The sequence below is a fragment of the Ranitomeya variabilis genome, chromosome 2, assembly GCF_051348905.1.
Source record: "Ranitomeya variabilis isolate aRanVar5 chromosome 2, aRanVar5.hap1, whole genome shotgun sequence".
Lineage (NCBI taxonomy): Eukaryota > Metazoa > Chordata > Amphibia > Anura > Dendrobatidae > Ranitomeya > Ranitomeya variabilis.
The window spans coordinates 676,843,802-676,870,185 of record NC_135233.1 but is presented as its reverse complement, the minus strand read 5'-3'; positions in this window follow the sequence as shown (position 1 = coordinate 676,870,185).

Here is a 26,384-nt window from a genome sequence, read left to right as displayed (position 1 = left end):
AAAGCATCTCCTCATGTCTCCACCCCGGATCGGTTTCTTAACTCTTTCAACGCCAAAAATTTGTAAAGAGGAAATTGCCCTATGATGCGTATTAATGAAATGTTTATAAACACATCTCTTTAAACAAGCCTATCACTTCAACTCACAAACCTAACACTACCGTTTCCCCCTTCCAAATATCAGAATCTGCTCTCTCCTATTCATCTGTCTCCATACCGTCCATGCACACGATAACTGTACCTGATAATTGCACATAGACACACACTGGCTGATGACCAAATCATGGAACGTTATATGAAAATTACTGGATCTGAAATAACAAGCACTTTTTACCTATTGTGCCCCCCTATTTCCTTGTAGATTGTAAGCTTGTGAGCAGGGCCTTCACTCCTAATGTAACTGTTTAAACTGTCTTACCTTGTATTGAATTTATTGTCTTATTGTCTGTATGTCACCGCTTAATTGTAAAGTGCTGCGGAATATGTTTGCGCTATAGAAATAAAATTATTACTATTATAACATTGCTTTGAATTTATAAAATGTTTTCCCCTGGACTACTCTGGAAGAAATGTATAATCAACTACATTTTGCAATAACAATACCAGCTGATTGCCAAGAACTTTTTACGCTCGACCCACAGCAATAAACTCCTTTAACCTTGCTAGATTATACTTCTGGAAATTACACCTCATTAAACTGAGAGGATTATTTAACATATGGTTGAAAATCTAGTAGTAAGGTGACCACTACCAGTGGCTGAAGCCCTCTTCCAACCACACAATTTGACCTCTGTTAAAATAAAAAGATGTTCTCTCAACTTGTACTTTGTTCAAATTGGGCAATACTTTCATTTCATATTTGGGTTGAGTTTTGGCACAGGCTATTTTACTGCTTGAATTAGTAAAGCTATACAAATAACTCCAGGCAACTACTCAAGGAAGAAAGGATAGGATACATAAAAATAAGAAAATATGTAATGTAAAAAAGCAATAAAACAGTCATATTAAAGTTAGTTTCCATCCGAAAACTTAAAACTTGACTACTAAAAGGTTCTTTACATTTATGAACTTCTAATGTACAATAAATTTTGCCTAGGACTTCAAATTGTAAAAGGAAAATGATTTAAAAGCATCTAAAATGCATTACAAAAGTTCACAAACATATATCCTCAGCTGCATAATATAAAAGTTTAAGAAATTTCTGAAATTGTTATAGTTCTACAGTAGACATGATCCAACAGGATAGAGCTTTAGTAATGCGACATATGAATACTAAATAAAAGTATGAAATGTAAACATATAAAAAAATACTTATTAAAGGGAGACAAATGGTAAGATAAAGCAGCACAGACCAATTTTAATTGGGGCATACATGCTTCAGCCTATGTTCAAATTAGATAAAGTAAGAAGGTGGACCTGTTATATGGGGTCTGGTCAAAAGATTGTAAAGCTTCCTTTTCATGTACATGTAGAATATGCTAGCTTTGTGTTTCTCAATCTGGGAGGCTGTCCTCACTAGTCAGACAGACCAGATCCTGGCTGTTGATGAGGTGCAGTGTGGCACACAGTTTTCATAGAAGTGATCCTATTCTGCCCTATTATTGAAATGGCTTCAGCAAATTCTGGTTTATCAATACAATTGACTAATTGTGCACCTATTTTAGTCTTATACTGTGTTCTGTTGAGAATAGTTGAGTTGAGCCACCCCCCTAGTGTTTGAGTTCGGTTCGTCGAATTGGGGCGTGTTTGACGAATGTTCGTCGAACGTTCCACGAACACCGTCGAACCCCATTGAAACCAATGGCAGGCAAACACAAACACATACAAACACATAGAAAACACATAGAAAACACCTTAAAAGGTGTCCAAAAGCTGACAAACTGCTCAGAAGACACAATAAACACATGGAAAAGTCACAAGTACATATACCAACACCCAGACGTCGTGACAAAAAAATTTAAAAAGAAATATCTTTAGGTAGAATGGCGGGTCCATTCAGAACACTTTCCTTAGAAGACGTAGTGGTATCCCTATTGGGAGTCGTGCCAAAAAAGGAACCCAATACATTCAGACTAATCCACCATTTGTCATATCCAAGGGACAGGTCAGTAAACGACAACATGGACGTGGAACCAAGTACAGTACTATATACTGAACCTCCTTTGACGAGGCAATCAGGCGGGTCAATAATTTGGGAAGGGGCACCCTAATTGCCAAAACAGACATTGAGGGGGCGTTCCGGTTACTACCTGTGCCTCCGAATAGTGTCCGCCTATTGGGCTGTTTCTGTGAAGGAGCATACTACATAGATCGCTGTTTGCTCATGGGGTCCTCCATATCCTGCTCACTATTTGAGGCGTTTAGTTGCTTCCCCGAATGGGTCGTCATGGACATTTCTAAGGGGGCACATATTATCCATTACCTCGATGACTTCTTATGCCTGGGCCCAAAAGATTCGTCACAGTGTGAATACACGTGGTAGTCTACCTGTGAGAAGGAGAGAGCTGGAGGGAGAGCGGACACCCCAGAGCTGAGGGGTTAGATTGAGAAAGGAAGAAGTCGGTGTAGCTTGCAGAAACTGCTACTAGGCCCAAAGTATTGCCTGGGCTAGATGCAGTTAAAAATTCGTAATTAGATAAACAGGCGGTGTAGCTTGCTTCATGGGTGGGGTACTCTGCTGAGTAGCAGACATTGCTACTAGTCCCAAAGTATTGCCTGGGCTAGATGCAGTTAAAAATTAGTAATTAGATAAACAGGCGGTGTAGCTTGCTTCATAGGTGGGGTACTCTGCTGAGTAGCAGAAACTGCTACTAGGCCCAAAAGGATTTCCTGGGCTAGATGCAGTTAAAAATTAGTAATTAGATAAACAGGTGGTGTAGCTTGCTTCATGGGTGGGGTACTCTGCTGAGTAGCAGACACTGCTACTAGTCCCAAAGTATTGCCTGGGCTAGATGCAGTTAAAAATTAGTAATTAATTAGTAATTAGATAAACAGGCGGTGTAGCTTGCTTCATGGGTGGGGTACTCTGCTGAGTAGCAGAAACTGCTGCTAGGCCCAAAAGGATTTCCTGGGTTAGATGCAGTTAAAAATTAGTAATTAGATAAACAGGCGGTGTAGCTTGCTTCCAGGGTGGAGTACTCTGCTGACTAGCAGACACTGAAGCTTTGGAGCAGACCTCTGAATCCCAGGCCATAGTATGAGTAAACAGCTCTGCAGACTCAACCATCTGTGTTACCCCAAGCCACAGTGTATGTAGTTTCTAAAGGTTAAAAGGGGGGGAGCGACCCCACCCACCTGGAAGTGATGATGGCAACGTCATGTAAAACAAAGCAAGGGGACTCCAAAAAGAGTCACACACGTTCTTCCCTGGCTGCAGGTTCAGTGGAGACAACCATTGATGGAACTCGGTCTCCAGAGCTGACCACAACTCCTCAGCTGTGTGACTCACATTTCCCAGACATCTCAAGGTAAACACCACCTGATGCCATTGAGCCCTGGTGACAGCATAGTAAGGAGGTTTGCAGGATTCCTTCTGTGCAGTTAGAACATGGGTGGCATTACTAGACAGGCTTTGGGTGCAGGTGGAGGACTGAGAGGAGGTTGAGGAGGCAGAAGCAGTGGAGGAACTTATAGATACAGAGGATCGACGCGCAACTGACTTGGACAGCAGCCCCTTCTCCTGATGTCACCATAGTTACCCAGTGCCCAGTCACCGACATGTAATGCCCCTGTCCATGTCTACTCGTCCAAGTGTCTGTGGTGAAATGCACTGTCACACTCAGAGTTTCTCAAAGAAGCAGTGATGTTGTGTGCTGGTGTAGCGCAGGCACAGCTTTCTTTGAGAAGTAGTGGCGACTGGGCATCTGGTACTGGGGCACTGCGATGGACATAAGGTCTCGAAAATCCTCTGTGTCCACCAGGCGGAAAGGCAGCATTTCTGTAGCCAACAGCTTGCAGATGGTGAAATTCAACCTCTTAGCTTTGTCATGGCTAGGAGGAAATGGTCTTTTACTTGTCCACATCTGAGGGACCGAGGGCTGGCTGCCGTGCTTAGACGGAGTAGAGTAGGGTGTCCCCGGCAAACTGCTGGTCTGTGAGGAAGGTGCAGGTGGAGATATTATGTTGCCTTGATCAAAATGTGGTGGTCTCGATGTGATGTCGGAGAGCGCTCAACACCAGCAGGTGGTTCCACTTGCAAATCTACTGACGACCTGCCAATCACACTGGCTGTTGCGGGTAAAGAGGTGGAAGGTCTGCATCCAAAACCATGTGCAACTGCTGTCCCCACAGTCACAGAGGATGAAGAGGTTGCGGGTGCACTTGATGGGGCAGACGGTGGTTGGCCCGGCCCACTAGGCCACATTGTAGCACAGTGAGCTTCCCACTGCAACTTATGCCTCATATCCATATGACGGTTCATGCATGAAATACTCAAACTATTCATTTTTTAGCCTCTACTGAGATTTTGATGACAAATCTTGCAAACAACATGAGTTGGGTCATCCTTTGGAATGTCAAAAAATGGCCAGGCTATGCAAAGCTTAGACACCATGCGACCTGAAGAGCCACAACGACTTGAGCTCACAGTTGTGGTTGAGGATGCAGTTGATGACGTGCTTCCAGTACTCCGTCTCTGTCCAGGAAGGCGCAACCTAACCTCGTCGTCACTAGCATCCTCCTCCACCTCCTCTGCTGACCTCATCGACTGGCAGACTGTGGGTTGACAGTAAGTGGGGTCTCCAACCTCGTCATTATCACCCTGTGTGTTCTCACACCCGTCGTCCTCAAAGCCAGCATCTTCCTGCCCTGACCGAAAAGTCAAGTTTTCGTTCCAATCAGGTATCTCAGTCTCATCATCATCTTCCTCATTGTCTCCACCAACAGGAGTTACAGTTTGGGAATGAGGGTCTACATTATGCTCAGAACCTTCTTCATCTGGGCCTGGATCCGCTCACAAAGATTCTGGGCATCAGTGCAGATCATTTCCTTGCCTTGATTCACAGAAGCTCTGGAGCAGACCTCTGATTCCCAGGCTACCGTATGAGTAAACAGCTCTGCAGACTCAACCATCTGTGTTACCCCATACTCAGATGGGTGGCTAGAGACTAGGGAGCTGTGAGGAAGCAACTGCAATTGGGGTGACACCTCTGAGGACTGGAGTATTTGTGATGTTGAAGTTGAGGTGGAGGAGAGCCCACTTGAATGAGCACTTGATATCCATTCAAGCATCTGCTGTTTTTGTGCCTCATCTGGAATTTGTAGCGATGCTCGTAGCGATGGTCGTAAGAAAGGGATCATATCAGATTGTTCACGAAAAGAAGTAGACATCTTACTTTGGCTGGAAGATGGTCTTTCTTCTGCAGATGTTACTGTTGCTTTACCACCTACCCCACGGACACAACCTTTTTTCCCTTTCCAGCATGCCTATTCCCCTTTCCACCAGCAGCAGGCCTTTTTGACACTCATTTTGGTGCTTAACAAATTGGCAACTCTGTAGTTGCTGGCACAAAAAGCGATGGATGGAAATCGAGCAGAGATGAGTCGTCAAACTGTGGTACTAGTCCAAAACAATTTACTGGGTTAGATGCAGTAAAAAATTAGATACACAGGCGGTGTAGCTAGCTTCACGGGCGGGCTACTCCGCTGACGTGCAGACACTGCTCCTAGGTCCAAAACGATTTACTGGTTTAGATGCAGTAAAAATTTACATACACAGGCGGTGTAGCTAGCTTCACAGGCGAGCTACTCCGCTGACGTGCAGACACTGCTCCTAGGCCCAAAACAATTTTGCTGGGTTAGATGCAGTAAAAATTTAGATACACAGGCGGTGTAGCTAGCTTCACAGGTGGACTACTCAGATGACTACCAGACAATGCTACTAGCCCAAAAGGATTGGCTGAGCTAGACTACACCAAATGATGTGACAAACACTTGCACAGCACTGGCACAGACCTGCCTGGCAAAAGTGCTATGAACTGCTGTAACCTACCCTGAAAAGGGCTGATATTACAACTTGTCCCGACTCCCTTTACCTATCTCTCTTTATCTAACTGAAAATTCACTCGCAAAAAACACTCTTAGACTGTATAGCGCCCACAGCAGCAGCGGTGCCATCTAACACTAAGCTGCAGCAGTGAGGAAATGGTGGCAACGGGGAAAAAGGCTGGTTCTTATAGGGCAAGGACATGTGACATACACAGCCAATGACACATGCCCTTGCTTGTGTGCATCACATGCACTTTGCTGTGTGTGTGTGCAGTGCTGATAGGCTGAGAGACTGCACCGCCCCAATGTAAATGCGGGGGAAAAAAATGGAGATCGGCATTATTTCAGCACAGATCCCCCGCCCCCCGCCCACTATACACTGAAACAATCTATTAACATTGATAAACAGTTTTAATGTGAAAATCAAGTTATGCTTTTGGTGAACGAACAGTTATCGAACAGAAACTCGAACAGCCGAATTTGAAGCAAATTTTTCGAGTTCGTCGAGCGACTCGAACACCGCCCAAAACAGATCGAATTTGAAATTGGCGAACAGTTCGACTCGAACACCACTCATCTATAGTTGAGAAGGCTAGTTTGAGACTAATCTTCTACTTCAGATGATGAGGTCCAGACATCATCTTCACCAGTCTAGTGAGGCCCCAGTAGAAAATGTGCTAGCTTATTTGAAGTTATCTTCCTCTGCTGATTTATATAGTACATATGTTCTCTTACTCCTTTCATTTTCAGACACTCAGTATGTGAAGGATTAATGTCATGATTCAGGAACCAGTTATTTATTTGCTATCTACAACTACTGGTCACTAGGGTTGAGCGAAACGGATCGTTCATTTTCATAAGGCGCCGACTTTTGGCAAAGTCGGCGTCTCATGAAACCGAGCCGATCCCTGTGTGGGGTCTGCCATGCGGTACGCGACTTTCGCGCCAAAGTCGCGTTTCAATTACGCTAAAAGCGCCATTTCTCAGCCAATGAAGGTGGACGCAGAGTGTGGGCAGCGTGATGACATAGATCTCAGTCCCCACCATCTTAGAGAAGGGCATTGCAGTGATTGGCTTGCTTTCTGCGGCATCACAGGGGCTATAAAGGGGCGTTCCCGCCGACCGCCATCTTACTGCTGCTGATCTGAGCGTAGGGAGAGGTTGCTGCAGCTTCTTCGGAAGCAGGGATAGTGATAGGCAGGGTACATAAAGCTACAAACCGCTTGTGCTGTAGCGATTTCCACTGTCCAACACCACCTTTTGATTGCAGGGACAGTGGAAGCTACATTTTTTTTCCCTCAGTGCTGTAGCTCATTGGGCTGCACTAGAAGGCTCCCTGACCCTGATAGCTGCATTGCTGTGCCTGTGTGTACGCCGCTGTGCAAAACAACTGCTTTTTTCAAAGCACAAATCCTGTTTTTCCTTCCTTTCTGCACAGCTATCTTGTGTGTTTGTCCACACTTTTGTGTGCAGCAGTCCTTTTTATAGCTGCCTGCCATACTTTTCTGAGATAACTGCAGGGAGATAAATATTGGCAAGTCTGCCTCCGTGCCATTGCTGTGTGTGGTATCTGTCTCTCATTGTGTGGCCCCGAAAACACTGTGCAATACTTGGCCTTTTTTTTTTTTTTCTTTTGGGTACATTCTCCCTTTTCCAAAAAAAAAAATTAGTGGGAGATAGATATTGGCAAGTCTGCCTCTGTGCCATTGCTGTGTGTGGTATCTGTCTCTCATTGTGTGCCACCGAAAACACTGTGTAATACTTGGCCTTTTTTTTTTTTTTTTGGAGTACATTCTCCCTTTTCCAAAAAAAAAAATTAGTGGGAGATAAATATTGGCAAGTCTGCCTCTGTGCCATTGCTGTGTGTGGTATCTGTCTCTCATTGTGTGCCACCGAAAACACTGTGTAATACTTGGCCATTTTTTTTTTTTTTGCTAAATTCTCCCTTTTCCAAAAAAAAAATTAGTGGGAGATAAATATTGGCAAGTCTGCCTCCGTGCCATTGCTGTGTGTGGCATCTGTCTGTCATTGTGTGGCACCGAAAACACTGTGTAATACTTGGCCATTTTTTTTTGGGGGGGGGTACATTCTCCCTTTTCCAAAAAAAAAATTAGTGGGAGATAAATATTGGCAAGTCTGCCTCTGTGCCATTGCTGTGTGTGGCATCTGTCTCTCATTGTGTGGCACCGAAAACACTGTGTAATACTTGGCCATTTTTTTTTTTTTGCTAAATTCTCCCTTTTCCAAAAAAAAAATTAGTGGGAGATAAATATTGGCAAGTCTGCCTCCGTGCCATTGCTGTGTGTGGCATCTGTCTGTCATTGTGTGGCACCGAAAACACTGTGTAATACTTGGCCATTTTTTTTTTGGGGGGGGGGTACATTCTCCCTTTTCCAAAAAAAAAATTAGTGGGAGATAAATATTGGCAAGTCTGCCTCCGTGCCATTGCTGTGTGTGGCATCTGTCTCTCATTGTGTGGCACCGAAAACACTGTGTAATACTTGGCCATTTTTTTTTTTTTTTGCTAAATTCTCCCTTTTCCAAAGAAAAAAATTAGTGGGAGATAAATATTGGCAAGTCTGCCTCCGTGCCATTGCTGTGTGTGGTATCTGTCTCTCATTGTGTGCCACCGAAAACACTGTGTAATACTTGGCCATTTTTTTTTTTTTTTGCTAAATTCTCCCTTTTTCAAAAAAAAAACTTAGTGGGAGATAAATATTGGCAAGTCTGCCTCCGTGCCATTGCTGTGTGTGGCATCTGTCTGTCATTGTGTGGCACCGAAAACACTGTGTAATACTTGGCCATTTTTTTTGGGGGGGGGTACATTCTCCCTTTTCCAAAAAAAAAATTAGTGGGAGATAAATATTGGCAAGTCTGCCTCCGTGCCATTGCTGTGTGTGGTATCTGTCTCTCATTGTGTGCCACCGAAAACACTGTGTAATACTTGGCCAGTTTTTTTTTTTTTTTGCTAAATTTTCCTTTTTCCAAAAAAAAAATTAGTGGGAGATAAATATTGGCAAGTCTGCCTCCGTGCCATTGCTGTGTGTGGCATCTGTCTCTCATTGTGTGGCACCGAAAACACTGTGTAATACTTGGCCATTTTTTTTTTTTTTTTGGGTACATTCTCCCTTTTCCAAAAAAAAAATTAGTGGGAGATAAATATTGGCAAGTCTGCCTCCGTGCCATTGCTGTGTGTGGCATCTGTCTGTCATTGTGTGGCACCGAAAACACTGTGTAATACTTGGCCATTTTTTTTTGGGGGGGGTACATTCTCCCTTTTCCAAAAAAAATATTAGTGGGAGATAAATATTGGCAAGTCTGCCTCCGTACCATTGCTGTGTGTGGTATCTGTCTCTCATTGTGTGCCACCAAAAACACTGTGTAATACTTGGCCAATTTATTTATTTTTTTTTTCCTAAATTCTCCTTTTTCCAAAAAAAAAATTAGTGGGAGATAAATATTGGCAAGTCTGCCTCCGTGCCATTGCTGTGTGTGGCATCTGTCTGTCATTGTGTGGCACCGAAAACACTGTGTAATACTTGGCCATTTTTTTTTTTGGGGGGGGTACATTCTCCCTTTTCAAAAAAAAAAATTAGTGGGAGATAAATATTGGCAAGTCTGCCTCCGTGCCATTGCTGTGTGTGGCATCTGTCTCTCATTGTGTGGCACCGAAAACACTGTGTAATACTTGGCCATTTTTTTTTTTTTGGGGTACATTCTCCCTTTTCCAAAAAAAAAATTAGTGGGAGATAAATATTGGCAAGTCTGCCTCCGTGCCATTGCTGTGTGTGGTATCTGTCTCTCATTGTGTGCCACCGAAAACACTGTGTAATAGTTGGCCATTTTTTTTTTTTTTTTGCTAAATTCTCCCTTTTCCAAAAAAAAAATTAGTGGGAGATAAATATTGGCAAGTCTGCCTCTGTGCCATTGCTGTGTGTGGCATCTGTCTGTCATTGTGTGGCACCGAAAACACTGTGTAATACTTGGCCATTTTTTTTGGGGGGGGGTACATTCTCCCTTTTCCAAAAAAAAAATTAGTGGGAGATAAATATTGGCAAGTCTGCCTCCGTGCCATTGCTGTGTGTGGCATCTGTCTCTCATTGTGTGGCACCGAAAACACTGTGTAATACTTGGCCATTTTTTTTTTTTTTTGGGTACATTCTCCCTTTTCCCAAAAAAAAATTAGTGGGAGATAAATATTGGCAAGTCTGCCTCCGTGCCATTGCTGTGTGTGGTATCTGTCTCTCATTGTGTGCCACCGAAAACACTGTGTAATACTTGGCCAGTTTTTTTTTTTTTTTTGCTAAATTCTCCTTTTTCCCAAAAAAAATTAGTGGGAGATAAATATTGGCAAGTCTGCCTCCGTGCCATTGCTGTGTGTGGCATCTGTCTGTCATTGTGTGGCACCGAAAACACTGTGTAATACTTGGCCATTTTTATTTGGGGGGGTACATTCTCCCTTTTCCAAAAAAAAAATTAGTGGGAGATAAATATTGGCAAGTCTGCCTCCGTGCCATTGCTGTGTGTGGTATCTGTCTCTCATTGTGTGCCACCGAAAACACTGTGTAATACTTGGCCATTTTTTTTTTTTTGGGGTACATTCTCCCTTTTCCAAAAAAAAAATTAGTGGGAGATAAATATTGGCAAGTCTGCCTCCGTGCCATTGCTGTGTGTGGTATCTGTCTCTCATTGTGTGCCACCGAAAACACTGTGCAATAGTTTGCCTTTTTTTTTTTTTTTTCCTAAATTCTCCCTTTTCCAAAAAAAAAAATTAGTGGGAGATAAATATTGGCAAGTCTGCCTCCGTGCCATTGCTGTGTGTGGCATCTGTCTGTCATTGTGTGGCACCGAAAACACTGTGTAATACTTGGCCATTTTTTTGGGGGGGGTACATTCTCCCTTTTCCAAAAAAAAAATTAGTGGGAGATAAATATTGGCAAGTCTGCCTCCGTGCCATTGCTGTGTGTGGCATCTGTCTCTCATTGTGTGGCACCGAAAACACTGTGTAATACTTGGCCATTTTTTTTTTGGGTACATTCTCCCTTTTCCCCCAAAAAAATTAGTGGGAGATAAATATTGGCAAGTCTGCCTCCGTGCCATTGCTGTGTGTGGTATCTGTCTCTCATTGTGTGCCACCGAAAACACTGTGTAATACTTGGCCAGTTTTTTGGTTTTTTTTTGCTAAATTCTCCTTTTTCCCCCAAAAAAAATTAGTGGGAGATAAATATTGGCAAGTCTGCCTCCGAGCCATTGCTGTGTGTGGTATCTGTCTCTCATTGTGTGCCACCGAAAACACTGTGTAATACTTGGCCAGTTTTTTGGTTTTTTTTTGCTAAATTCTCCTTTTTCCCCCCAAAAAAATTAGTGGGAGATAAATATTGGCAAGTCTGCCTCCGTGCCATTGCTGTGTGTGGCATCTGTCTGTCATTGTGTGGCACCGAAAACACTGTGTAATACTTGGCCATTTTTTTTTGGGGGGGTACATTCTCCCTTTTCCAAAAAAAAATATTAGTGGGAGATAAATATTGGCAAGTGTGCCTCCGTGCCATTGCTGTGTGTGGTATCTGTCTCTCATTGTGTGCCACCAAAAACACTGTGTAATACTTGGCCAGTTTTTTTTTTTTTTTTTTTGCTAAACTCTCCTTTTTCCCCAAAAAAAATTAGTGGGAGATAAATATTGGCAAGTCTGCCTCCGTGCCATTGCTGTGTGTGGCATCTGTCTGTCATTTTGTGGCACCGAAAACACTGTGTAATACTTGGCCATTTTTTTTTGGGGGGGGGGGGTGCATTCTCCCTTTTCAAAAAAAAAAATTAGTGGGAGATAAATATTGGCAAGTCTGCCTCCGTGCCATTGCTGTGTGTGGCATCTGTCTCTCATTGTGTGGCACCGAAAACACTGTGTAATACTTGGCCATTTTTTTTTTTTTTTTTTTTGGGTACATTCTCCCTTTTCCCAAAAAAAAATTAGTGGGAGATAAATATTGGCAAGTCTGCCTCTGTGCCATTGCTGTGTGTGGCCTCTGTCTCTCATTGTGTGGCACCGAAAACACTGTGTAATACTTGGCCAGTTTTTTTTTTTTTTTTGCTAAATTCTCCTTTTTCCCAAAAAAAAAATTAGTGGGAGATAAATATTGGCAAGTCTGCCTCCGAGCCATTGCTGTGTGTGGCATCTGTCTGTCATTGTGTGGCACCGAAAACACTGTGTAATACTTGGCCATTTTTTTGGGGGGGGGTACATTCTCCCTTTTCCAAAAAAAAATATTAGTGGGAGATAAATATTGGCAAGTGTGCCTCCGTGCCATTGCTGTGTGTGGTATCTGTCTCTCATTGTGTGCCACCAAAAACACTGTGTAATACTTGGCCATTTTTTTTTTTTGGGTACATTCTCCCTTTTGCAAAAAAAAAATTAGTGGGAGATAAATATTGGCAAGTCTGCCTCCGTGCCATTGCTGTGTGTGGTATCTGTCTCTCATTGTGTGCCACCGAAAACACTGTGTAATACTTGGCCAGTTTTTTTTTTTTTTTTGCTAAATTCTCCTTTTTCCAAAAAAAAAATTAGTGGGAGATAAATATTGGCAAGTCTGCCTCCGTGCCATTGCTGTGTGTGGCATCTGTCTCTCATTGTGTGGCACCGAAAACACTGTGTAATACTTGGCCATTTTTTTTTTTTTTTTTGGGTACATTCTCCCTTTTCCAAAAAAAAAATTAGTGGGAGATAAATATTGGCAAGTCTGCCTCCGTACCATTGCTGTGTGTGGTATCTGTCTCTCATTGTGTGCCACCAAAAACACTGTGTAATACTTGGCCATTTTTTTTGGGGGGGGGTACATTCTCCCTTTTCCAAAAAAAAATATTAGTGGGAGATAAATATTGGCAAGTCTGCCTCCGTACCATTGCTGTGTGTGGTATCTGTCTCTCATTGTGTGCCACCAAAAACACTGTGTAATACTTGGCCAATTTTTTTTTTTTTTTTTTTCCTAAATTCTCCTTTTTCCAAAAAAAAAATTAGTGGGAGATAAATATTGGCAAGTCTGCCTCCGTGCCATTGCTGTGTGTGGCATCTGTCTGTCATTGTGTGGCACCGAAAACACTGTGTAATACTTGGCCATTTTTTTGGGGGGGGGTACATTCTCCCTTTTCAAAAAAAAAAATTAGTGGGAGATAAATATTGGCAAGTCTGCCTCCGTGCCATTGCTGTGTGGCATCTGTCTCTCATTGTGTGGCACCGAAAACACTGTGTAATACTTGGCCATGTTTTTTTTTTTTGGGGTACATTCTCCCTTTTCCAAAAAAAAAATTAGTGGGAGATAAATATTGGCAAGTCTGCCTCCGTGCCATTGCTGTGTGTGGTATCTGTCTCTCATTGTGTGCCACCGAAAACACTGTGTAATAGTTGGCCATTTTTATTTTTTTTTTGCTAAATTCTCCCTTTTCCAAAAAAAAAATTAGTGGGAGATAAATATTGGCAAGTCTGCCTCCGTGCCATTGCTGTGTGTGGCATCTGTCTGTCATTGTGTGGCACCGAAAACACTGTGTAATACTTGGCCATTTTTTTGGGGGGGGGGTACATTCTCCCTTTTCCAAAAAAAAAATTAGTGGGAGATAAATATTGGCAAGTCTGCCTCCGTGCCATTGCTGTGTGTGGCATCTGTCTCTCATTGTGTGGCACCGAAAACACTGTGTAATACTTGGCCATTTTTTTTTTTTTTTGGGTACATTCTCCCTTTTCCCAAAAAAAAATTAGTGGGAGATAAATATTGGCAAGTCTGCCTCCGTGCCATTGCTGTGTGTGGTATCTGTCTCTCATTGTGTGCCACCGAAAACACTGTGTAATACTTGGCCAGTTTTTTTTTTTTTTTTGCTAAATTCTCCTTTTTCCCAAAAAAAATTAGTGGGAGATAAATATTGGCAAGTCTGCCTCCGAGCCATTGCTGTGTGTGGCATCTGTCTGTCATTGTGTGGCACCGAAAACACTGTGTAATACTTGGCCATTTTTATTTGGGGGGGTACATTCTCCCTTTTCCAAAAAAAAAATTAGTGGGAGATAAATATTGGCAAGTCTGCCTCCGTGCCATTGCTGTGTGTGGTATCTGTCTCTCATTGTGTGCCACCGAAAACACTGTGTAATACTTGGCCAGTTTTTTTTTTTTTTTGCTAAATTCTCCTTTTTCCCAAAAAAAAATTAGTGGGAGATAAATATTGGCAAGTCTGCCTCCGTGCCATTGCTGTGTGTGGCATCTGTCTGTCATTGTGTGGCACCGAAAACACTGTGTAATACTTGGCCATTTTTATTTGGGGGGGTACATTCTCCCTTTTCCAAAAAAAAAATTAGTGGGAGATAAATATTGGCAAGTCTGCCTCCGTGCCATTGCTGTGTGTGGTATCTGTCTCTCATTGTGTGCCACCGAAAACACTGTGTAATACTTGGCCATTTTTTTTTTTTGGGGGGTACATTCTCCCTTTTCCAAAAAAAAAATTAGTGGGAGATAAATATTGGCAAGTCTGCCTCCGTGCCATTGCTGTGTGTGGTATCTGTCTCTCATTGTGTGCCACCGAAAACACTGTGTAATAGTTGGCCTTTTTTTTTTTTTTTTTGCTAAATTCTCCCTTTTCCAAAAAAAAAAATTAGTGGGAGATAAATATTGGCAAGTCTGCCTCCGTGCCATTGCTGTGTGTGGCATCTGTCTGTCATTGTGTGGCACCGAAAACACTGTGTAATACTTGGCCATTTTTTTGGGGGGGGGTACATTCTCCCTTTTCCAAAAAAAAAATTAGTGGGAGATAAATATTGGCAAGTCTGCCTCCGTGCCATTGCTGTGTGTGGCATCTGTCTCTCATTGTGTGGCACCGAAAACACTGTGTAATACTTGGCCATTTTTTTTTTTTTTTTGGGTACATTCTCCCTTTTCCCCCAAAAAAATTAGTGGGAGATAAATATTGGCAAGTCTGCCTCCGTGCCATTGCTGTGTGTGGTATCTGTCTCTCATTGTGTGCCACCGAAAACACTGTGTAATACTTGGCCAGTTTTTTTTTTTTTTTTGCTAAATTCTCCTTTTTCCCAAAAAAAAATTAGTGGGAGATAAATATTGGCAAGTCTGCCTCCGAGCCATTGCTGTGTGTGGCATCTGTCTGTCATTGTGTGGCACCGAAAACACTGTGTAATACTTGGCCATTTTTTTTTGGGGGGGGTACATTCTCCCTTTTCCAAAAAAAAATATTAGTGGGAGATAAATATTGGCAAGTGTGCCTCCGTGCCATTGCTGTGTGTGGTATCTGTCTCTCATTGTGTGCCACCAAAAACACTGTGTAATACTTGGCCAGTTTTTTTTTTTTTGGGGTACATTCTCCCTTTTCCCAAAAAAAAATTAGTGGGAGATAAATATTGGCAAGTCTGCCTCCGTGCCATTGCTGTGTGTGGCATCTGTCTCTCATTGTGTGGCATCGAAAACACTGTGTAATACTTGGCCATTTTTTTTTTTTTTTGGGGTACATTCTCCCTTTTCCAAAAAAAAAATTAGTGGGAGATAAATATTGGCAAGTCTGCCTCCGTGCCATTGCTGTGTGTGGTATCTGTCTCTCATTGTGTGGCACCGAAAACACTGTCACAAGGATATCGAAAGGAGATATAAAAGGAGAGACAAGGGGCGCAGAGTCTAAGTGTAGATGTATATTCACAGCAAGAAATATATATTGTTGCACTCACCCTTTGGATGTCTTGTATGTATATTCAATTGATCCGTATGATGGATCCACGCCTTATAATATTCCGGTATGCAGCACTATTGCAGAAACTATGCCAGCCTTGATCCAAGGATTGCATGTGAATACAATGGTTAGAAAAAAAAAAAAAAATTTCCTTTCTTGGCGCTTCCGGAAGACAAGGATGATTTGAAGGTTGAGATAATTTGCTCAATACCAAATTTATTAGGACACTTTAATAAGAACAAAACAACGCGTTTCAGCCCACAACGGCCTTCATCAGGTATTATATGTGCTTTTAAAAATGTTTTAAAAGAATGTTATCTTTATAGACTGGTGACTCCTAATACATAGCAGGGGTGTGCCTGAATTAATTGGGATTAACACTCCACGCCAAGTGAGTCAGTGTGATCTTCAACCAATCCTGGTGTATCAAATGTTATAATGGTATAATAAAAAAAAATATATATATATATATATAATAATTATATATATATATATATATATATATATATATATATATATATATATATATATACAAATATACAAGACATATTATAAATTGTAAGGTTACACAGTAAATCCTTTTGAAAAGTATTTAAAAAACTATTAAATTACATATCATCTTAGCAAAATTTAAAAATTTAAAAGTTAGATAAGTAGAAAAAAATAAATAAATAAATAAATAAATAAATAAATGAAAATAAATAAATAAAAAAAATGTAATAAAATGAATGAATGGATTAATTAATAAATATGCAAAACATATTATAAACTGCAAAATTACACAGTGGATCCTGTGATCCTTTCCACACATTTGTAAAACAATTAAATAGCATTTTTGGCAGAATTCAGAAGGGAAAAAATATGCACAATACTTATACGCACATACATACATACATATATATATGTATACACTTTTTTTTTTTTTTTTTTTGTCTTTCCTCCTTTTTCTCCCTTCCTCTCTCCCTTTTCCCCTTCATCTTTCATTTTTTTTCCTAAATTCTCCCTTTTCCAAAAAAAAAAATTAGTGGGAGATAAATATTGGCAAGTCTGCCTCCGTGCCATTGCTGTGTGTGGCATCTGTCTGTCATTGTGTGGCACCGAAAACACTGTATAATACTTGGCCATTTTTTTGGGGGGGGTACATTCTCCCTTTTCCAAAAAAAAAATTAGTGGGAGATAAATATTGGCAAGTCTGCCTCCGTGCCATTGCTGTGTGTGGCATCTGTCTCTCATTGTGTGGCACCGAAAACACTGTGTAATACTTGGCCATTTTTTTTTTGGGTACATTCTCCCTTTTCCCCAAAAAAAATTAGTGGGAGATAAATATTGGCAAGTCTGCCTCCGAGCCATTGCTGTGTGTGGCATCTGTCTGTCATTGTGTGGCACCGAAAACACTGTGTAATACTTGGCCAGTTTTTTTTTTTTTTTTGCTAAATTCTCCTTTTTCCCAAAAAAAAAATTAGTGGGAGATAAATATTGGCAAGTCTGCCTCCGAGCCATTGCTGTGTGTGGCATCTGTCTGTCATTGTGTGGCACCGAAAACACTGTGTAATACTTGGCCATTTTTTTTTGGGGGGGGGGTACATTCTCCCTTTTCAAAAAAAAAAATATTAGTGGGAGATAAATATTGGCAAGTCTGCCTCCGTGCCATTGCTGTGTGTGGCATCTGTCTCTCATTGTGTGGCACCGAAAACACTGTGTAATACTTGGCCATTTTTTTTTTTTTTTGGGTACATTCTCCCTTTTCCAAAAAAAAAATTAGTGGGAGATAAATATTGGCAAGTCTGCCTCCGTGCCATTGCTGTGTGTGGCATCTGTCTGTCATTGTGTGGCACCGAAAACACTGTGTAATACTTGGCCATTTTTTTTTGGGGGGGTACATTCTCCCTTTTCCAAAAAAAAAATTAGTGGGAGATAAATATTGGCAAGTGTGCCTCCGTGCCATTGCTGTGTGTGGTATCTGTCTCTCATTGTGTGCCACCAAAAACACTGTGTAATACTTGGCCAGTTTTTTTTTTTTTTTTTGCTAAATTCTCCTTTTTCCCAAAAAAAAAATTAGTGGGAGATAAATATTGGCAAGTCTGCCTCCGAGCCATTGCTGTGTGTGGCATCTGTCTGTCATTGTGTGGCACCGAAAACACTGTGTAATACTTGGCCATTTTTTTTGGGGGGGGGTACATTCTCCCTTTTCCAAAAAAAAATATTAGTGGGAGATAAATATTGGCAAGTGTGCCTCCGTGCCATTGCTGTGTGTGGTATCTGTCTCTCATTGTGTGCCACCAAAAACACTGTGTAATACTTGGCCATTTTTTTTTTTTTGGGTACATTCTCCCTTTTCCAAAAAAAAATATTAGTGGGAGATAAATATTGGCAAGTCTGCCTCCGTACCATTGCTGTGTGTGGTATCTGTCTCTCATTGTGTGCCACCGAAAACACTGTGTAATACTTGGCCAGTTTTTTTTTTTTTTTGCTAAATTCTCCTTTTTCCCAAAAAAAAATTAGTGGGAGATAAATATTGGCAAGTCTGCCTCCGTGCCATTGCTGTGTGTGGTATCTGTCTCTCATTGTGTGCCACCGAAAACACTGTGTAATACTTGGCCATTTTTTTTTTTTTTGGGGTACATTCTCCCTTTTCCAAAAAAAAAATTAGTGGGAGATAAATATTGGCAAGTCTGCCTCCGTGCCATTGCTGTGTGTGGTATCTGTCTCTCATTGTGTGCCACCGAAAACACTGTGTAATAGTTGGCCTTTTTTTTTTTTTTTTTTTGCTAAATTCTCCCTTTTGCAAAAAAAAAAATTAGTGGGAGATAAATATTGGCAAGTCTGCCTCCGTGCCATTGCTGTGTGTGGCATCTGTCTGTCATTGTGTGGCACCGAAAACACTGTGTAATACTTGGCCATTTTTTTGGGGGGGTACATTCTCCCTTTTCCAAAAAAAAAATTAGTGGGAGATAAATATTGGCAAGTGTGCCTCCGTGCCATTGCTGTGTGTGGTATCTGTCTCTCATTGTGTGCCACCAAAAACACTGTGTAATACTTGGCCAGTTTTTTTTTTTTTTTTGCTAAATTCTCCTTTTTCCCAAAAAAAAATTAGTGGGAGATAAATATTGGCAAGTCTGCCTCCGTGCCATTGCTGTGTGTGGCATCTGTCTGTCATTGTGTGGCACCGAAAACACTGTGTAATACTTGGCCATTTTTTTTTTGGGGGGGGGGGTACATTCTCCCTTTTCAAAAAAAAAAATTAGTGGGAGATAAATATTGGCAAGTCTGCCTCCGTGCCATTGCTGTGTGTGGCATCTGTCTCTCATTGTGTGGCACCGAAAACACTGTGTAATACTTGGCCATTTTTTTTTTTTTTGGGGTACATTCTCCCTTTTCCCAAAAAAAAATTAGTGGGAGATAAATATTGGCAAGTCTGCCTCCGTGCCATTGCTGTGTGTGGCATCTGTCTCTCATTGTGTGGCATCGAAAACACTGTGTAATACTTGGCCATTTTTTTTTTTTTTTGGGGTACATTCTCCCTTTTCCAAAAAAAAAATTAGTGGGAGATAAATATTGGCAAGTCTGCCTCCGTGCCATTGCTGTGTGTGGTATCTGTCTCTCATTGTGTGGCACCGAAAACACTGTCACAAGGATATCGAAAGGAGATATAAAAGGAGAGACAAGGGGCGCAGAGTCTAAGTGTAGATGTATATTCACAGCAAGAAATATATATTGTTGCACTCACCCTTTGGATGTCTTGTATGTATATTCAATTGATCCGTATGATGGATCCACGCCTTATAATATTCCGGTATGCAGCACTATTGCAGGAACTATGCCAGCCTTGATCCAAGGATTGCATGTGAATACAATGGTTAGAAAAAAAAATAAAAAATTTCCTTTCTTGGCGCTTCCGGAAGACAAGGATGATTTGAAGGTTGAGATAATTTGCTCAATACCAAATTTATTAGGACACTTTAATAAGAACAAAACAACGCGTTTCAGCCCACAACGGCCTTCATCAGGTATTATATGTGCTTTTAAAAATGTTTTAAAAGAATGTTATCTTTATAGACTGGTGACTCCTAATACATAGCAGGGGTGTGCCTGAATTAATTGGGATTAACACTCCACGCCAAGTGAGTCAGTGTGATCTTCAACCAATCCTGGTGTATCAAATGTTATAATGGTATAATAAAAAAAAAATATATATATATATATAATAATTATATATATATATATATATATATATATATATATATATATATATATATATATATATATACAAATATACAAGACATATTATAAATTGTAAGGTTACACAGTAAATCCTTTTGAAAAGTATTTAAAAAACTATTAAATTACATATCATCTTAGCAAAATTTAAAAATTTAAAAGTTAGATAAGTAGAAAAAAAATAAATAAATAAATAAATAAATGAAAATAAATAAATAAAAAAAATGTAATAAAATGAATGAATGGATTAATTAATAAATATGCAAAACATATTATAAACTGCAAAATTACACAGTGGATCCTGTGATCCTTTCCACACATTTGTAAAACAATTAAATAGCATTTTTGGCAGAATTCAGAAGGGAAAAAATATGCACAATACTTATACGCACATACATACATACATATATATATATACACTTTTTTTTTTTTTTTTGTCTTTCCTCCTTTTTCTCCCTTCCTCTCTCCCTTTTCCCCTTCATCTTTCATTTACCTCTTCTCCCTCTCCATTGTGAATCTCTATACATTTTCCACTGTTTCATTGAGGCCATCGGGATATAAGGTTTTCAATCGGAAAATCCAATAGGACTCCTTTCTATTTAATTTCTGGATTCTGTTGATGTCATTCTGTGGTATTTGCTCCACAGGGGTTACCTTTATGTCAAATTTTTGGTGATGTTTGACCAGAAGGTGTCTGGACAGACTATGTTTTGAAAAACCTTTTTTGGTGTTGTGCCTGTGGCCATTCATACGCAATCGCACTGTCTGTGTGGTGCGACCCACGTATTGAAGGCCACAAGCACAAGTGATCACATAAATTACATAGTCACTATCACAAGTAAGATATTGATTTATATTTATGGTTTCTCCTGTACTGCTAGATATAATATAGTTTTGTTTATGACTGATGATGTTGCAGCAGTGACACTTTTTAGATCCACATTTGAAAACTCCAAAAAGATTTTGTATAGGAGTCCCTTTAGTATTTAAAGAGGAAAGGGGTTTCCCCAAATTACTAGGAGCAATGATGTTTTTAATTGTAACTCCCCTCCGAAATGTAATACCGGGATGCTTAGGTAACCATTGTTTTAAAAAAGAATCTTTTCTTAGGATGTACCAATATTTATTTAAAATCTGTCTTACTTGCACGCTCCCCTGATTAAAAGCTGTGATGAAATTGTATTCCCATCTAGTATTTTTTTCTATAGTGTTTTCATTTTTGGTTTTGCACGTCTTCATTTGTTCGATGTTTGAACTAGAAGGTTGTTTATTGTTTATGAGTTTCTTGTACAGACACTCATTTTGAGTTTTTTTCAAGTTTGTTTCATAAGCTTCTGCTATGAGTTTTTTCGGGTATTTTTTATCCAAGAACTTTTTTGTCAAAATTTTGGATTGTTCTACATAGTCTGTGTCTACCGTATTATTTTTACGGATGCGCCGATATTGACTAAACGGTATATTCTTTTTCCATTTAGAATAGTGTGCGCTCCGAAAATCCAAAAAACCATTAGAATCTGTTTTTTTAAAGTGAGTTTTGGTTATAATTTTTTCGCCTGAATGACTGATTTCTAGATCTAAATAATGGATTTTCTCTTTATTTATATTGTATGTGAAGGAAATGCCCCAATTATTCTTGTTGAGTTCCTCTACAAGTGAGATTGCTAATTCTTCAGTGCCCTTCCAAAAGATGATAAGATCATCTATATAACGCCTGTATAGCAATATGTTTTCTTTATAAGGTGTTTGGCTGAGAGGCGATGAAGACTCGAATCGCCCCATAAAGAGATTTGCAAAACTGGGCGCGACCCGAGTCCCCATCGCGGTGCCAAATTGCTGCAGGAACAGCTCACCCTGAAATTCAAAAACATTATGCTCCAATATAAATCTTAAACCTGTTGTGAGAAAATCTCTCTGGACTGGTGGCATATCTGGAATCCCAGATAGATAGTGGGCTACTGCTTCGATTCCCATATTGTGTTCTATGTTTGAATATAGAGCGTTCACATCTAGTGTAATAAAGAAATAATCTTTTTCCCAATTTAGGGAACTACATTCCTTTATAAGTTGGTTAGAATCCAGTAGAAAAGATGGTAGTTTTTTTTACAAGATCCTGAAGATGTAAGTCTATATAATGGGATAACTGGTGGTCAAAGATCCGATACCCGAGATAATGGGTCTACCTGGAGGTGCTATGGGATTTTTGTGGATCTTTGGTAAGTTGTAAAAAATTGCTGTGCTTGGATTTTTGTTTGTCAGAAAACGTTTTTCTTTTTTATTGATAATATGTTGAGAATAGGCTTTATTTATAAATAGATGGTATTCTGAATTGTATGTTTTGGCTGGATCCATATTTACTTTTTTATAATATTTTTCATTTGATAGAATATTGTAGGCTTCCTGCAAATATATTTCTCTGTCTTGAATCACCACTCCACCTCCTTTGTCTGCTTGTCTTATGACTATTTTTTTGTTATTTTTTAATTGCTTGAGAGCTTGCTGCTCTGATCTAGAAATATTGTTTTTCATATCAAAAAATCTACTTGCAGTGTTTTTCTCTTTGTTTATATATTTTTTTCTCTGTTTGACTCGGTTCGCTTTGTATTTGGGGTCAATGGAATTTTTTACACTTTTTGATGAATTTAAATTGCGAAATTCATCAGCTACTAATGTATAAAAAGTGTCCAAACTACTCCCCCTGTGATATACAGGGTTAAAGTTGGACCTCTGTTGGACTTCTTTGTGAATGCAATGGTCATTCAAATCAACAGGTTCTTTATCCGTGAGTTTATTTGTATCTACTGTTCGCTCCTGAATTGCAAAGTGACGTTTTAAAGTGAGTTTTCGAACAAATTCATTGAGATCCAAGAATAGGTCAAACTCGCTTGCTTTTTGTGTGGGGCAGTAATTTAGACCCTTTGATAAGATTTTTAGTTCTGTTGTGGTCAAATTGTGTGCTGACAGATTGAATATTTTTATCGTGTTATTTTTGTCTGAGTTTTCGTTTTCAAGAATGTTTTTGAAGCAATCTGAATGAATCATTTTGGTTTTGTTTTTTATAGATTTATTGATTCTGTGTCTGTCAATGTTTTTTTTGGTGGTTCCTTTTCCCCTAGTGCCTCGGGACCTCCTTTTCTTTTTGCTGACTGGGAGGGGGTCCGTAAAAAATAATTTGTTATGGGATTGTTTGCCCGAGTATGTAGCGGTGTTGCTGAAAGAGAGCGACTCTCTAGTCTGGGTAAAAGCACCTCCGATAATGGAGGTGGGAGAGTGGGGCATATCTCTAAAAAAGATACATGAGAACTGCCAGGTGAAGGGGATGGAGTGGTTGCTTGTAACACTGTGGTGAATATGGATGATGATTCAGTAGTTTCATGTACAGTAAGATCACTGATGTTGAGAGATATATTGGAAGCTTCGTGAATGGAGGGGAGATTTGTGATAATGTTTGAAGATGATATTTCAGGATTTTTTACCAAAATCGCAATGGGTGTTGAATTATTTAATATGGGTGAGATATCCTTGTCTATCAGAGAAAGTGGAGAAGGGTTAATCTCCACAATTATGTTGTCCTTGATAACCTTGGATGCTCTGATAGATGTATTTGGTGTGGAAAGATTCTGTCTAGTGTGAATTGTGTCTTCATTTTTTTTGGTGATATTGTTAATTTCCACATGGCTTTTTTTCATATTTTTGACTAGATTTTTATTTTTCGGAATGGCTCCCGCTTCTGTTGCTGAAAAACACTTTTTTGATTTATTTGAGTCAGTGATTTCCCTTAGTGGTAGTTTTGAATTGTAAAAGGTACGCAACCCAATTAAAACTTCATGTTGTTTTTTGGATAATTCCCGATTGGCTGGAAAATGGGAATACGTTTTTTAATCTGAAATGGGTTTAGAATTTGAAACCGTTTCTCCTTTTGATTTTGAGTTCTTTGAGTTTTTCAGCTCAAAAAAATCTCTTCTAATTTTTTTGGTTTTTATTTCAATGAGATTGTTCTCAAAGATTTGTAAGTTTCTATTAGTGTCTCTATTTAAGGCATTATATAGAGCACACCCGTTATACTGTGTTAGTTCATTCAAATCTGCCTCACAAATTTGGACAAATCTGTGAGCCAAACTTGTTCTTTTTTTGATCAAAAGTCTCATTAATTCATAGGAACAATTGTCCACAATATCATACCAATTGTTCGAAAAAGCTGTATCATCCGGAAAAGTGCTGTTAAAATGAATCCGCAGCCCTGCTGGTATAATATTTTGCTGGACACAAATGTCTAAGAAATCAGCATCCAACTGGTGTCTAATCTCATTTTTCATGTTTTTCTCAAAACTTGTAAAAAGCCTTGAGATATTTCTTTTAGTCTCATTGTCTATGTCCGTGTTAAGATGTGTGTTTCCAACCTGTATAGGATGGAATAATTGTAGATAGTACCTCTTTTCTTCTTAGTACGATTAGTGAAATGTTCCATTTTAGATCTCGCTGCTCCCTTCTCCTAAAAACAGGAGTGACTCCTCTGTAGCTGATGCGCCGAAGGCTTCCCTCAGTTGAAATTTCACAAGGATATCGAAAGGAGATATAAAAGGAGAGACAAGGGGCGCAGAGTCTAAGTGTAGATGTATATTCACAGCAAGAAATATATATTGTTGCACTCACCCTTTGGATGTCTTGTATGTATATTCAATTGATCCGTATGATGGATCCACGCCTTATAATATTCCGGTATGCAGCACTATTGCAGGAACTATGCCAGCCTTGATCCAAGGATTGCATGTGAATACAATGGTTAGAAAAAAAAAAAATTTCCTTTCTTGGCGCTTCCGGAAGACAAGGATGATTTGAAGGTTGAGATAATTTGCTCAATACCAAATTTATTAGGACACTTTAATAAGAACAAAACAACGCGTTTCAGCCCACAACGGCCTTCATCAGGTATTATATGTGCTTTTAAAAATGTTTTAAAAGAATGTTATCTTTATAGACTGGTGACTCCTAATACATAGCAGGGGTGTGCCTGAATTAATTGGGATTAACACTCCACGCCAAGTGAGTCAGTGTGATCTTCAACCAATCCTGGTGTATCAAATGTTATAATGGTATAATAAAAAAAAAATATATATATAATAATTATATATATATATATATATATATATATATATATATATATATAAACAAATATACAAGACATATTATAAATTGTAAGGTTACACAGTAAATCCTTTTGAAAAGTATTTAAAAAACTATTAAATTACATACCATCTTAGCAAAATTTAAAAATTTAAAAGTTAGATAAGTAGAAAAAAAATAAAAATAAAAAATAAATAAATAAATAAATGAAAATAAATAAATAAAAAAAATGTAATAAATTTATTACATTTTTTTATTTATTTATTTTCATTTATTTATTTATTTATTTTTTATTATTTTTTTTTTTTCTAACTTTTAAATTTTTAAATTTTGCTAAGATGATATGTAATTTAATAGTTTTTTAAATACTTTTCAAAAGGATTTACTGTGTAACCTTACAATTTATAATATGTCTTGTATATTTGTTTCCTTGTGTCCTTCACTAAAAACAACAGTGAAGGATGCGTCAGTCGACACAACAGGTTACTCCATTGAGCTCCAGTTGGAGGACAGCGTGGCCATCCGGTTAAAGAAGCTCAGTCTGCAATGCCTGAAAAGGTATCCGATAGTAGAAAGAGTGCAGTCTGGCATTTTTTTAAACAACATCCAAATGATCAGCGCAAAGTCATCTGTCAAAAATGTTCAACTACCTTAAGCAGAGGTCAGAATCTTAAAAGTCTAAATACAAGTTGCATGCATAGACATTTATCCACCATGCATTTGCAAGCCTGGACTAACTACCAAACATCCCTAAAGGTTGCAGCACCCTCGGCCAATGAAGCTAGTCAGCAACGCTACATCCCTTCCCTCCCTGTAAGCCGACCATTTCCCACACCACCTGCAGTATCTGTGCAGCTTTCGTCGCCAGGCCAAAGCAGTCAGGGAATCACCAGGTTAGTAGTAGGAAACACTGCATGTAGGGCACCGGCAAGAATACCATCTCCAACCCTCTCTCACTCACCCATGTCCACCGGCACCACCGCTAGTTCCACGATCTCCAGCTCTCCAGTCCAGCTCACCCTACATGAGACTCTTGTTAGGAAAAGGAAGTACTCATCCTCGCATCCGCGTACACAGGGTTTGAACGCCCACATTGCTAGACTAATCTCATTAGAGATGATGCCCTACCGGTTAGTTGAAAGCGAAGCTTTCAAAGCGCTGATGGACTACGCTGTACCACGTTACGAGCTACCCAGTCGGCACTTCTTTTCTAGAAAAGCCATCCCAGCCCTCCAACAGCATGTTAAAGACCGCATCGTCCATGCACTCAGGCAGTCTGTGACTACAAAGGTGCACCTGACAACAGATGCATGGACCAGTAGGCATGGCCAGGGACGTTACGTGTCCATCACGGCA